At 47.1% G+C, this 14,034-nt stretch overlaps 1 protein-coding gene across 3 annotated transcripts in view; it reads right to left on the bottom strand.

The window, feature by feature from the left end:
• The window catches only part of ptk2aa (protein tyrosine kinase 2aa), an 83,995-nt gene extending 70,589 nt beyond the window's left edge, over positions 1-13,406 (bottom strand). For 2 of the 3 annotated variants that reach the window (XM_048993014.1, XM_048993016.1), the window contains exon 1: positions 13,083-13,406. The gene's annotated coding sequence lies outside the window, so the exon portion shown is untranslated. Of the gene's footprint in view, positions 1-10,309; positions 10,329-13,082 lie in introns of those variants that run through there. The other variant, XM_048993015.1, reaches the window with a different exon arrangement.
• Between the last annotated feature and the right edge of the window lie 628 nt (positions 13,407-14,034).

Here is a 14,034-nt window from a genome sequence, read left to right as displayed (position 1 = left end):
AGATGTGAACACTGGGCAGAGAATACATATCACTGCGCTCAGCTTTTATAACTGGACTGAATACTGAACACTGCCTGAATGGATAAGGGGTAGAAAATTTCTGATGATTACTACAAATTAATACAATAAATGACATAATGCGGTAACATTTTATAAGAGCTTCCCTGAAGATTCTTACTTCTCAAACACGACTATCTTGCACCAGCCTGGCATTAAAAAATGAATAAATGTAGACACTATAGCAGGCTCAAGCCAGCAAAGTAACGGAATTCAATTACTGAAGACATTTCTGAATTCCAGTTAAGTTTGTTTTTTGCTAGATGTTAAAACAGCAAATAACCCGTCGTGACACGGATATTGAAAGGTTTTAGTTCCTGTCACCGCCTCCCCATCCCCCATTTGTGCATTTACAGAAACAAAATGTTCTAAAAACAAGCATCCAGCGTATCAGACAGAGCCGTGGAGGTCATGGCGTCCCCCCCGTCCGCCCCCCGTCCCCCCCCCCCAGGCTCGGTCCCCCATGACTCACAGCGCATAATTACAAACGTCGGTTGAGTTGTCTGGGGGGGGGGGGGGGGAGGATCGTCCCAGGCTGAGTCATGAAGCCTGGCCTTCGCACAGCACCGTGCCGTAAGTCGTCATGCACTGGGGCACGAACTTCCAGAACCGCACAGCTGAATACAGAAGTGGTTCCAGGGCTGCCTTGGCTACAGGATGCAGAGGTGCCTCACGGGGAGCCCACAGAGGTCAAACAGCAAATCCCGAAGAGCTGCATCCTCCTTTATCACAGACCACGTGACCAGTATTCCATTGAAAAACTGTAAAATGGTTTTTGGATTCAAAAGCCTTGATTGTGCCTAGAAAGACCCTGGAGATCACCTGGTCTCAAACACCAGCCTGAACACCTTTTTCCTGGAGTACATTATAATTCATCACTAATAATAATTAAGACTAGGGCTAGGTAATTAAATCAAAAATTAATCAAAACCGACATTCAGAACCTCTAATCAACATAATCCTGCCCATGTTGGTTACTTGGTTTTTTTTCCTGTTAGCAATCTGTAAATACTTTAAAAAAAAAAAAAAAAAAAAACTCTCTCCCATGTGTATTCATGTAGTGTTACCTAAAAAACACACTGCTGTGTGTATTGTCACGTGACTCCGTGCCGTCCAGTTTGTGACATGGAGGAGAACTCAAACACCAAGCCGAGTGAGCAACTCCAGGAGCTTGTACCAAATAAAAATGCTGTATACGTCATTTGGACACATTGCGGCTTTAGGGAAGATGACACCGAGCAAAAGGAGGTCAAATGCACATGCTGCAGAAAAACCATTTCAACTACCAAAGATAATACCACCACTAGCAATATTTAAAATGCAGTGGAAACTCTGTATAGTGATCACGCTTATAGTGTTCGACTGCTTATATGGATCAAAAAGCTTGGGACAGAATCATTCCTATACAAATACTATTTTAATAATTCGCTTAATCAAATGTTGTTAGAGTGTACATTTGAGATCTTTTTATACACAACATATGGAAAATTTTAAATTACGGTAATTTTTTTTTTCTTTTCACTTGCGGTACCCCATCCACTTCTGGCTAGCTACCTGAGGCTGCTGTGCGCACAGAAAAAGTAACAGGAAAAAGAAAGTTATTTTCTCTTAATTATGAATATAGACTCATCAAAGCCTATGATAAACTGCCAAAAACAAGCCAACAAGATGCAATAAACTATACTTCATGTACAATACTGTATTATAACATTTAATTTCATTTGTACAGTACTGTAATTTGAAAAACTTAAAATAGCTGTACCGTATTTGAAAGACTCAATAAAATTCAGTAAATACTGACGCTGTCCATATTATTACCTTATATTCGTGTAATATATATCAATACAATTGTCAATTAGATGGTAATATGCCTGAGACATAAATAAAAAGAAAAAAATTGGTTATAATGATTATCCACTTACAGTGATCAATTTCACCCAGACAGGAATGATCACTATTTCAAGCAATTTGCGCTTTGATTTCAATTGTTCGAAATAATCAATAAAACAAACAAAAAAAAAACAACAAAATTGCACATTAATCAAGATCGAGGTAGAATGCTCAATTAATCATGATACTGATTTGAGGTCATATCACCCAGCCCTAATTAAGACTTGGACAGAGTGATAGCCGGGTTTTAACAAAGTTCCTGCCTTATTTAAATCCTTTATGAAACTTTAAGCATCTGAATCAATACAAAAATTTGACATATAGGCAACACACTGCACAATGAGATCCAAGTGGCTCCTGAGGATTCCCTTCCCAGGACGCAGGGGTACTATTCAGATATCAATAACCTTGAGATGTCTGCTTTATCAAGAGGACATTCCATATCCTTAGCAACATAATTTAGCAGAGGGGCATGTATCTCTCCAAGCCTAAGGCTACCACTGAATTGGCCTCCATCCGCAAATGTTACACAGGAATGAATAGACACTATTTGTTTCCTCTTATGCATTTCTCATCACTGCAGGAAAATGGCTGTAAGATCCACTCCTTCTGTCCCACACTGGTACTTGATTGCTCATGTTCTAGAGAGGGATGACGGCTATGAACCGCTTCTGTAACTCAGGCACACATTCACAGCACCGGAGGTTAAGGACCCCCCCCCCCAATGGCGACATTTCCTTCTATTGTTAAGAAGAATCTGACCTCTCAGAGGAGACTGAGCTTACACAAGCCACACCGCCCTGTCATTCGGTGGGAGTGGCATATTACATTTTTTTTTTTTTAAAGTGCAACTTGTAGTGGGTTTAAGCAGCTATTCATTCTATAGTTTCAGAGTACAGAAGTGAGCATATGCATTGTGTGAAATATAAACAATACATTATCAGAAACATTCACACCTTAATCACACTGGAAATTATGCAGAACACGTTTACATAGTAATTACATAGTCGACACCTACAGAGGCAGTACGAAGTGTGACCTACAGCTGTGCAATTCATGCTGGAAATACAGTAGCTCTTTCAGCAGGAACTTCTGGGCCTACAGCCCTGAAATGTGCCTCAACACTGGGCCAAACATCCAGCGGGTCGTGCTAAAAACGTGGGCTGCTATGCCCTACGAATGACTGGGCCGTGGTTCAGCGAGGCCTACTGTCATGCCCGGCTCGTCCGCTCCTCGTGTGTGCCACGCCCCCTGATTACCCACGTGTGTTTCCCGGATTGTACCCAGCTGTGTCCGTTTGCTTTTCATCAGTCTTGTGTATTTAAGTCCTGGTCTCCCCAGTTTGCTTTGTCTGTCATTGATGTTCGTAAGCGTGAGCTGTTTCCCGGTCCCTGTCCTCGTATTAAACTCCCGTTTGCCCCGTATTCCTGCTTCCTGCTTCCTGCTTGCCTGCACGATCGCCGCTTCACCCGTACCCGATCGTGACAGAATGACAGACCACAAAAGGAAAGGCCCCCGGAGAAGGAGAGGACCGGAGGAGACGATCCGCCTGGGAGCCTGTTCGCTCTCCCGGCTATGGATCGCTTCGGAGGAGAATGAGAGGGAAGTACCCGCTCTACCTCCAGCCCGGAAGCTGACCACACACTACCCCGATCCCGTGTGGAAGTACTGGCTCTCCAGTGAGGATGAGGACGAGGAGCCCTTCCTCTACCCTTACCCGGAGCCGGAGCCGATCCTTTCACCGCCTGTTTTTCAGGACATCGCACCACCTCTCGCCGCCGCTGGGCGCCGGAGAAGGAGGAGGAGACCGGCGATTGCCTGTCCCGAGGAGCTCCCTCCGTCAACGCCCACGGACACACAGCTCTCTCCCCCTGCAGTAACCACCCCGGAGGCGCTACCCGCGCCTCACTTAGGGAAGCCGGTGAACTGCGCCTCCCAGTTCTTTGCCCTCCAGGGGTTGTTCTGGAGGATCTGGGGGGAACTGGTCCCTCCAGTAAGTCCGGAGGTAGCGGGGCTAGCGGAGCGACTCCAGAGGAGCTTTGCGGCGTTTACTCCCGCTTCCGACCCAGAGGAGCTGGAGAGTATGGCAGAGGATGTGCGGCAGCTCCTACTGCTCCAGAGGGCTGCAGACCCCGCTCCCGTGCAGCCGCCGCTGCCGGCGGACCCCGCTCCCGTGCAGCCGCCATTGCCGGCGGACCCCGCTCCCGTGCAGCCGCCATTGCCGGCGGACCCCGCTCCCGTGCAGCCGCCATTGCCGCTGCCGCCGCCTGCGCAGCCGCCGCCGCCTGCGCAGCCGCCTTCGCTGCCGCCGCCACCTGCTGCTCCAGGGCAGGCGCCCCCACTGCAGCCACCTGCAGCTCCAGGGCAAGCGCCCCCACTGCAGCCACCTGCAGCTCCAGGGCAGGCGCCCCCACTGCAGCCACCTGCAGCTCCAGGGCAGGCGCCCCCACTGCAGCCACCTGCAGCTCCAGGGCAGGCGCCCCCACTGCAGCCACCTGCAGCTCCAGGGCAGGCGCCCCCACTGCAGCCACCTGCAGCTCCAGGGCAGGCGCCCCCACTGCAGCCACCTGCAGCTCCAGGGCAGGCGCCCCCTGACCGCGCTCCAGTTCCTGACCGCGCTCCAGTTCCTGACCGCGCTCCAGTTCCTGCAGAGGCGCCCCCTCTGCAGCCGCCTGCTGCAGCTCCTGGGCAGGCGCCCCCTCTGCAGCCGCCTGCTGCAGCTCCCGGGCCGGCGCCCCCACTGCAGCCACCTCCAGTTCCTGACCGTGCTGCAGCTCCCGGGCAGGCGCCCCCACTGCAGCCGCCTGCTGCAGCTCCCGGGCCGGCGCCCCCACTGCAGCCACCTCCTGTTCCTGACCGCGCTCCAGTTCCTGACCGCGCTCCAGTTCCTGACCGCGCTCCAGTTCCTGACCGCGCTGCAGTTCCTGACCGCGCTCCAGTTCCTGCAGAGGCGCCCCCTCTGCAGCCACCTGCTGCAGCTCCCGGGCAGGCGCCCCCACTGCAGCCACCTGCTGCAGCTCCAGGGCAGGCGCCCCCTGACCGCGCTCCAAGTCCTGACCGCGCTCCAGCGGCTCCCGGGCCAGCTGACCGCGCTCCAGTCCCTGACCGCGCTCCAGAGGCGCCCCCTCCGCCTGCAGCAGCTCCAGCTCCTGTCCCTTCTCCTCCAGTGACTTTGTCTCTCTCACCCCGGCGAATTCGACCCCGACCTGGGGTCATGTCTGTGTCCCGTAAAGGGAGGGGACACAGACGCAGGGCTGGGGTCCCGCCCGCCCTGCCCCCTGGCTCGCCCTGCCTCGCCTGCGCTGGGGCTCGGTTGGCGCCTGCGGGTCCTGGCCCTCCGGGTCGGTTGTCGCCTGCGGGTCCCTCTCCGGTGCCTCGTCGCCCTGCCTCGCTCCCCTCTCCGGGTCCTGGTCGGTCGCCTGGGGGTTCCCCGACGGCGGCTCCTCGGTCGCCTGCGGGGCCCTTACCTCCGGCCCTTCCCCGGACGTCGCCGCCTGCTGCGGCTCCCCCCTCCTCCGGGCCTTCGCCCTGGCCCCTCCTGCTCCCTCGTCCCCTTCCCCGGTGCTCCCTCCTGCTCCCTCCCTGGCCCCTCCGCGGGTCCCTCGCCCTGTCTCCTCTGCCCCTTCTCGGTCCCCTCCGGCTCCGGCCTCCCGGCCGCCTGCGGCCCCTCCGGCTGCCGCCCGTCGCCCGCTGGGTCTCCCTCGGGCTCCCCTTTGTTCCCCCTCCTTGTCTCCCTACGCCCCTGCCTTTGTCCCGCCTGTCTCTGCCCCTTCGTCTTTTGCTCCCCCTCGCTTCGTTCCTCCCGTCTCTGCTCCTCGTCCTCCTGTGTTCCCTCTGTTCACTCCTGGCCCTTGTGTCCCGCCTGTGCCCTCTGCTTCGCCCTTTCTTGTCTGTCTGTCTGCTTTCCCGACCCTCTGTCAGGTTTTGTCCTTTGTCTTGTCCCTGGCTGTGTTTTGTGCCTCTGTCTTGTTCCCGGTCCTGCGTTGATTCTGTTCTTGTTTTTCAGGTCCTGTTTTGCCTCGTCCCGTCCGTCGCCCCCTTCCTTGGCGCGCCCGGAGTAGCGCGCCTTTGGGGGGGGGTTCTGTCATGCCCGGCTCGTCCGCTCCTCGTGTGTGCCACGCCCCCTGATTACCCACGTGTGTTTCCCGGATTGTACCCAGCTGTGTCCGTTTGCTTTTCATCAGTCTTGTGTATTTAAGTCCTGGTCTCCCCAGTTTGCTTTGTCTGTCATTGATGTTCGTAAGCGTGAGCTGTTTCCCGGTCCCTGTCCTCGTATTAAACTCCCGTTTGCCCCGTATTCCTGCTTCCTGCTTCCTGCTTGCCTGCACGATCGCCGCTTCACCCGTACCCGATCGTGACACCTACCCCCAGGCCTCCCAGAAATGTCAGGATATGCTCCTCTCCCAGCCCCCCACAGACCTGTTCCCATTCCAGGTGAACCCCCTGAAAGCTGGCTGTCAGGGGTCACAGAACTAAAAGGATTACGCTGGACTGCGCCATTAAAACAGCCAGCTATAAATGAGTAAAAATATAACCTGCTTTTGATAAAAGAAGCTAACTACACAAAAACTTAAAACAGGCTAGGTAAGTACTTTAAACAATCATGACATTTAATAAAGAATAACTGTCTTACACTGAACATCCCAGCACAAACCAGATGACAACTTAAACTGATTAATAAAATATCATTTGGTTGCTCTATATTATTTAGTGATGAACATGCATGGGGAGCTCTGGAAAAGACTCAGGTACAGTAAGAAACTGCCATCACTAAACAAGCAAGCATCTTCAAAAACCACCAAACTGCGAACAGACACAGCGGCTTCATCTCACACACGGGTGAATCTGAATCAGACATTTTGCCCACATTTTAGAATGGATCACACAACACCTTCCCCCTCCAGAGCTGGAACGGCAGACAAATAAAATAGCAAAAAAGAAAAACTTACAGCCCTGAAGCTACAGCAAAGTGATAAAACAGTGAAATAAATGTGACTCCTTATCACACGGCACACCTGCATTCATTCTGTGCACGATTCTTATGGATTTCACAGCCTCTAGGAGCTGAGGAAAGAGTGTAAACTCTCTCAAGCGTTTCCGTAAATAACACAGACAAACCGCCAAAAGAAACGGCCTCATCGTGACTAAAATACACACCAGTAAAGCGGGGATTGTAATGAATAATACTGTTTTATCACAAAGTGCTCATTGATCGCGCCTGAAAACGAAAGATACCGAAAACCTACCAAGACTAAAAGTCCATCTATTCTGAAGAGGAATCTGACCACAGGTATGTTTACGTGGCCTGCCTCTACCTACATGCAAGCAGACACACAAATTCTCATCACAACCGTCATCTCTTCAAAATGTAAAAGATACAGGAGTCCACCCCTCCGACTGCCATCGCGATCATTGTAATGCTGTTAATCAAATGACTAACGAAAGACAAATTAAACTGTTTAGCACCGACTCCACAAACAGACGCAGAATGTGTCCATCCTGCTTAATTTTTTTTAATTAGTGAAAGACAGGAAAACGGCTGTAAAAGTTAAATTTAGCCACAGAATGAAGGAGGTCACTTCACAGAACTGCCATGATGGTTTATTTATGGGTAGTAGAATGCACGCAGTACGGGGGGCTGGGCTAAGTTACAGGACCTGGCCTCTAGCCTAAACATCACCATCAGCAGACATGGCCTCCCAAACACTACCCCGCTTTCTGCCCCCCACAAAATATCTAGGTCTGAATCTGAGAAGCACGCATTATCTGATGTTTCTTATGTGGCTATGCGAGCTGACAGGCTGTGAGGCTGGGGGTGGGGTGATGCAATACCTGCAAGACCCAGGACCAGCTAATATCAGTCACAGATCAACCTACTCGACGTCTGGTCATAAAGATACCAAAATATAGTACTTACACATGTCTCGCACCTACCATGAGAAAGGGACACAGTTCCATCATGCATTTGTCTGTTGCTCAAAACAAGTACGTGGCATGGTGCAGGAAACGTCTTGTGTTTTACTCCTGCAGACATGACATCTTTCCTATCAGTTCCAGGCTATCAATGAGCAGATAGATAGATGTAAACTGCACCCAAGATGGTCATTAGAGCCATTTTAATTCCCCAAAAGCAACCTGGCTTGCTCAGCTCAGTTCCACCACACTTTCATTCCAAACTCTGGTGAGAAACGACACAGCAGTGCTGACAGACAACCTAAATCAGCCTTTTTGCACAAATCTGTAAGAACTTCAGTCAGTTCACATAGACTCAACCAGCCTTTTGATTTTACTTTCTGAATTTAGTGAAATCTTCACTGAAGTTTCTTTTTAGTATCCACGCACAAATGAAAACTTGACATTAAAAAAAAATCCTGCCCTGTAATTTTCAGAAACAAAATTAATTATATCTCAAATTTAACATAATGGAAAACTAACATTTAACATTTATATTATAGAAGAAAAATATTTTCATGGTTCCTCAGAAATAACGAATTCTAATTAATTTTGACATTAAATATCAACTGTGCAAACCACTTAGAAAAGCCCTCTTCAGACTGCTCAGCACATAACCATTGTTTAAAAGGCACAAGTACTCCTGTGCAATATGTTGAATAGATGTATTTTTTTCCCCAAGTACTGAAACACTTCTACCCAGAAATCCTTGCAGCTGTTGTGATACTGAGGAAGCGAGAGTTGAAATTAGGGTGGGGTACATAAAATTCCTTGATTTGTAAAGGATTATTCATTTTGGGAAGAATTATCACATGCATTTTAGACCAGTAAATAAGATAAAATTTATTTCAGATACCATTTCTCCTGAAATGCAGAATAAAGAATTGTTGTGATTTATGAAAATAAAGGCCTTTCTAAATTACTTTTGAGAACGTCGCCACATTAATTTAAATTAGACAGCTTACTCAGGAGCACAGCACACCAAAATTTACACGCTTCTATCTTGTCAAAACATTTTTCTGAATTTGCTTTCAGAGGATGTTCTGGATCCAAGGACTGCGAAATGACCACTAACAGCGACAAAAAGCAAAAAACTGGATTAAGTTATCCGTTACTCAGTGACCACGCACAAACATTTTGCATTGCCAACATGGTCGAGGTTCTCAGACATGCGCTAACAGAGTAGTCAGGACATGTGCTACAGTTCTTTGTTTCTCCTTTTCCTGCCATTCTTGCCAGCATTCAGGATAACGTTTGCAAACATCTGGACTTCTCCCCAGACGAAAATCCCTTCCTTTCATTTGAGACAGGTAAATTTCAGATTGTCCAAAGACATGGGTCACTAGAACTGTCTGATGGAATATCAACGTCAGGTGGTCCGAATAGAATTTAACCTCAGAAATCACCAGTCAAAAATGGCCAGTAAGGCACCATTAAAAACATCTACCCTGAGCCCATACTCTGAGCATCAGGTTTAGTCTTTTCCTTGGATCTGTTCGGCGTGATGCAAGGAGCAGCGACAGATAGACCCACACATCTGTAAAACCGATTTATGATACCCAGTGTTGCAGTCTGAGCGATAAACCTCTCAATGCTTGCAGTAGGATCCTCCCCTTTCAGACTCCAGGTATCTGAGGTTACCAAAGCCACTACCGTGGCACCTAAGCACCCTGCCATGCCCGTTTCACAACCCTATACACTTCAGCAGAGCCTCATGTTTATACAGCAGTTCACTGAGGCTGTGATTTCACTGAGACCCTAACATGTGAGCTGACACATTTTCTTTAACAAAATGACTCACAATATGTGAGACAGCCAGCACAATCAGACTTAAATTAATCACCCACTAATCATCTTACAGCTTTACGCAATAGCATGTTTCGTGATGCTGGGCTAACCACCCAAAAGGAAGTAAAGCCACATAAACCATATGTACAGATAGAGTGACACATGGCCAGCTCAGCATAGGGAAACACACTTTAACCTGCAGGATACAGAGATTGTGCTAACAACTGAGTTTCTCAGCGGAACCATTCGCAATATTACCATGCACCACAAGCAGCGTGTACCTGCATAGAGAAAATCCGTATTAGGTACAAGTTTAATGTCATCGATATAAACATGATATTGGAATACCTTGAGATGCATGATATCAGTTACCATATTGGTATTGGCTGATATTTGTTACAAAAAAAAAAAAAGATTTAAAAAAAGTCAAGATATCAATATTGGTCCAATGTGTCAATCTTGGCTGACACTGCCAGTCGATATTTAAACATTATCATTATTTACAGTTAGCTGCACCAGGCTAAAGTCATGATTACTAAAATAATGCCCATGACTGCATTGGATGACAAAGCATTTTACGTAGCGGAGGACGAAGGATTTCGTTGGCTTATTCAGCACTTACTGCAGAAATATGGCTGTTACATTCTATCTGAGGGACTAAGGGATGCCCTCACCCCCAACATGGTCTGAAAATACAAGAGAGATCACGTATTGGTTCAAGACAGGACACAGCATTTTACTACATGGGATTATCCCATAAAACACACAAGAGGTAACAGCTCTTCTTAGAAGACAGGATTTTATTTCATTATTCAATCCGGCCTAAAGACAAATCTTTGGTTTTACACAAAAAAGTGAAAGAACAGTATGTCACTACCCCCCAATATCGATGTAATACTAGTAACATCACATATAAAATATGACCCCATGATAATTTATTTTACACTACAGTGCCCAATATTTCTGCTGAAAAACTAGAAACAGGTTCTTCATTTCATCCATCCATCCATCCATCCATCTTTCAATCACTTATTTAGTATGAGGTCAGAGGGAGCAAATCCCAAGACGGCTCTGGAAATAAGACAGGGGGGGTTACCTTGTCCACCACAGGACAAGCAAGCGCACACACACCTTGGACAATTTATATGTGCGACCTTGCGTGACATGATAGTGTTACCTAGTGCACCGCAAGTCATCCAGGTTCATTATTTGAATGTCAGAATTTAAACAAAAGCACAGGATAAGCAGATAAATTGAAGGGATATGTAGGCAGAGGAAGACAAAACGCAGAGGATAACTGCACAATTTTGTCTGTCAGGTGTTCATACCTTAGGATCCACTCAGCACACAGCCCTTAAACATCATATCAGATGCCAATAATACTTAATCTTGTCACTGTCCATTGAAAAACACAGATTTCATTATTCCAAGACCATGAAAAATGCATATTCTCCAAAACTACTTTACATAATAAACCCTCGTACCACAAATAGAAAACGGTCTTTCCACAGCTGTCAGTGAATGATTTAATGTTTTAAACGGACTTTCATAAATTATTGCCAGTGAGGTAAAAGTTAGAGCCAAAAAGACTGACTAATCTCGCTTTATATTGACAATTAACAAAAATGTTGGTTGGCTAGCTATCAAAGTTGTTAAAACTAGCAATATAAAGTAATCCATGCAAACAACCATCATGAGTAAAAATGTTTAGATCAAACAATTAACTCATTTTAATTAAGCAATTTATTAAAATTGATGACTTCATAAACCTTATTTTCATTGGTCACTTAGATGTCAGACTGTCAGTAGACAGAATGTGCATATTCCATATTTGGTAAAAAGCCACAATCAGAAAGAGGAAATATGTAGTTTTCATCAGACAGGGTCGATATGCTTATTACAAGCTTCTTCTCATTATAAGCTGAAGAAATAAGGTATCATACAGAAGACAGCTCGCTAGATCAACCAGATCAGAGTATCAGAATAGCAGGCCTGGAGGAGGAAAAGGGTGTTTTCCCCTGGATCCTGCGGGACACAAAATGAGGCAGAACATCCTGCATCTACAATCAGAGCAAAACAAAGCAACGAGCCTTGGAGACTAATGCAGGCTTCCCGTCATCAACAACTTATTAAAAAAAAAAAAAAAAGTTGAAGAAGTGTGGCTTTGGCCATACATTGACGTCCTGGGATCAGAATTAGCGAACATTTTTTTGGTACCAAGAGACACACAAACAGAATTTTGTTATGAATAATTAAACCAATGCTGTGAGTTTTCACTAAGGTTCCTTTCACTTACGCATAGCCGCTACATATTGACCAGCTTATCAGTAGTGAAACCTGTTTCATTTTAAAGTCAGGGCTCCAAATGTGTGCATATCCTAACAGCATCTATATCCAGTTTAAAGTTGAAACAGTGTTCTCTGCAAGTCATGTTTTATGGAAACACCAGACAACCTTGCTTAGACGGTTTCGCTCATCTAGGCATTACCTGAAAATCGCAATCGCCCGAATCGTCTGTCAACAAATAAAAGCACGCTAAAAAGCGGACGTTATCTGCTAAACATCAATAAAAATCGTGCACAGGAGAGTACGTCGCGCTGAACAATGCTGACGTTTATTTTTTGCGTTTTATTGCACAGGAGAATAAACCAGAAAGAGGCGTGGATGGTGGATGTAAAGTGCATGTAGGCAGCTAAGGCCAGCCAGTTTGGGTCTAAAAATACACGGCCTTCTGCACTGTAATTCCTATTGCCCCGGGGTATGGAAATGCACCGCGTATCATGAACCGACAGCGATCGGCACATTCACCGATCTAAAAGTATCCGTTTACAAATTGGCAATATATATTAACGACCAATAAACCAAGTGCCAAAGCCTTTAAGCAAGGTACACGGCTTAGGAGTAACCGGGGGGGTGGACAGATCTTCCACACATCTCCACAACCTCAAAGAGCCTTTTACGGCGACGTGACGGGGACGCATCCCGCCGCTGTGATTTCGGGCATTGGGGCTTGGAAGTGTGGGGTTTTAAGGGATTTAAAGGAACAACCGAGAAGCTCGGAGAACCGGCGGATTAAAGGCGCACAGCTAGTCCGGACGCCGAGCTCCAGCGGCCGTTACCGTCCGCTCATGGCTAAGAACTGGGGATGAACCTCATATCGTACTTGGCTGCACCATTCGGGCGGGGAGGCTTTAACAATTTATTAAATAAGAAACCTTGTTTTTTTGTTTTCCAATCTAATTACTTCTGTTTTTTCCTCACTGGAGTTCAGCGTGGAAATAACAAACACACTTACACAGTCACTACTGTCAGGAGCTCCCACACACGCCGAAGTTATTCATTTTTTTTTTGGCGTAAAAAAAACCTTTCAGGAAAACCACTGAAAATGTACCCACCTCAGTCCCCCCCCGGCGGCGCCTGCTGCCTCGCCTGTCTTTTTTCGGTGTTTATGTGCTGCTATCAGGCGTTTTAAAATCCCGTCAAACGTCTCCTTCTCTCCCAGTCGGGCGGTGCGTGTGCCCGCCGCTCCGTGTCCCCTTCCTAGGCTCGCGCCCGCTCCGACGCTCGCTCTCGTCTCTGGGCTCGCTCCCGCTGCGGCTCCCTCACTGACACAGCAACGCCGCATCCCAGGCTGAGCATTCCAACATGGCGGACGCGGAGCAGGAGCCAAGCAGCGGTCACACCCTCTCGGCGCAGTGAGCGCGGCCGAGCCGGCGGAGCTGCACGCACAGCGTCTGTGAAAATGTACTCGGAAAATAATAGTACCAGTGCCTCCATTCTTTATTGTTCTAACCCCGATAATAGTCCCATACACTATTTGGTGGTGAGGTCATGCAGTGGCCAGCTGCAAGTATATTTATGCTTTAAATTAGTGCAATGTAAATTGAATGTTCAATGCCTTTTTTCGAGGTTGCCGGTTAGAACACAGCAACTTACAGTAAAACTAATCTTTAATATGATAATAGGTGTGACTTGATGAATTACGTGAAAGTAGGTATGTACCGTGTCAACCAAATTCATGTATTTGATTCTGCGTGAAAAGTTTTAGGCAATCCAAATGATTTGAGGAGTATTGATTTCTTGCCCGAAACAGATAATACTGACTTTGCAAGTGTACCGAGGAAACATCCTTATTATTATTGATCTTTACAAATCCGAATGATTATCTGCTTTCCAATTTAGCAGACGGGTTTATCCAATGTAATAAATTTGTGGAAAAAATATTTTTTCCAGTAAACCGGTTACTAAGAGTGACTTATTTTCATATATATATATATATATATAATATACTGCTCATTTTGTGTTTTTAAATCCCGATTTAGCACTGGGTGTTGCATATCTCGTCTT

This window comes from Brienomyrus brachyistius, chromosome 23, assembly GCF_023856365.1.
Source record: "Brienomyrus brachyistius isolate T26 chromosome 23, BBRACH_0.4, whole genome shotgun sequence".
Lineage (NCBI taxonomy): Eukaryota > Metazoa > Chordata > Actinopteri > Osteoglossiformes > Mormyridae > Brienomyrus > Brienomyrus brachyistius.
Note: the sequence above shows the minus strand (reverse complement) of the source record. Positions and strands in the feature narration are given on the sequence as shown.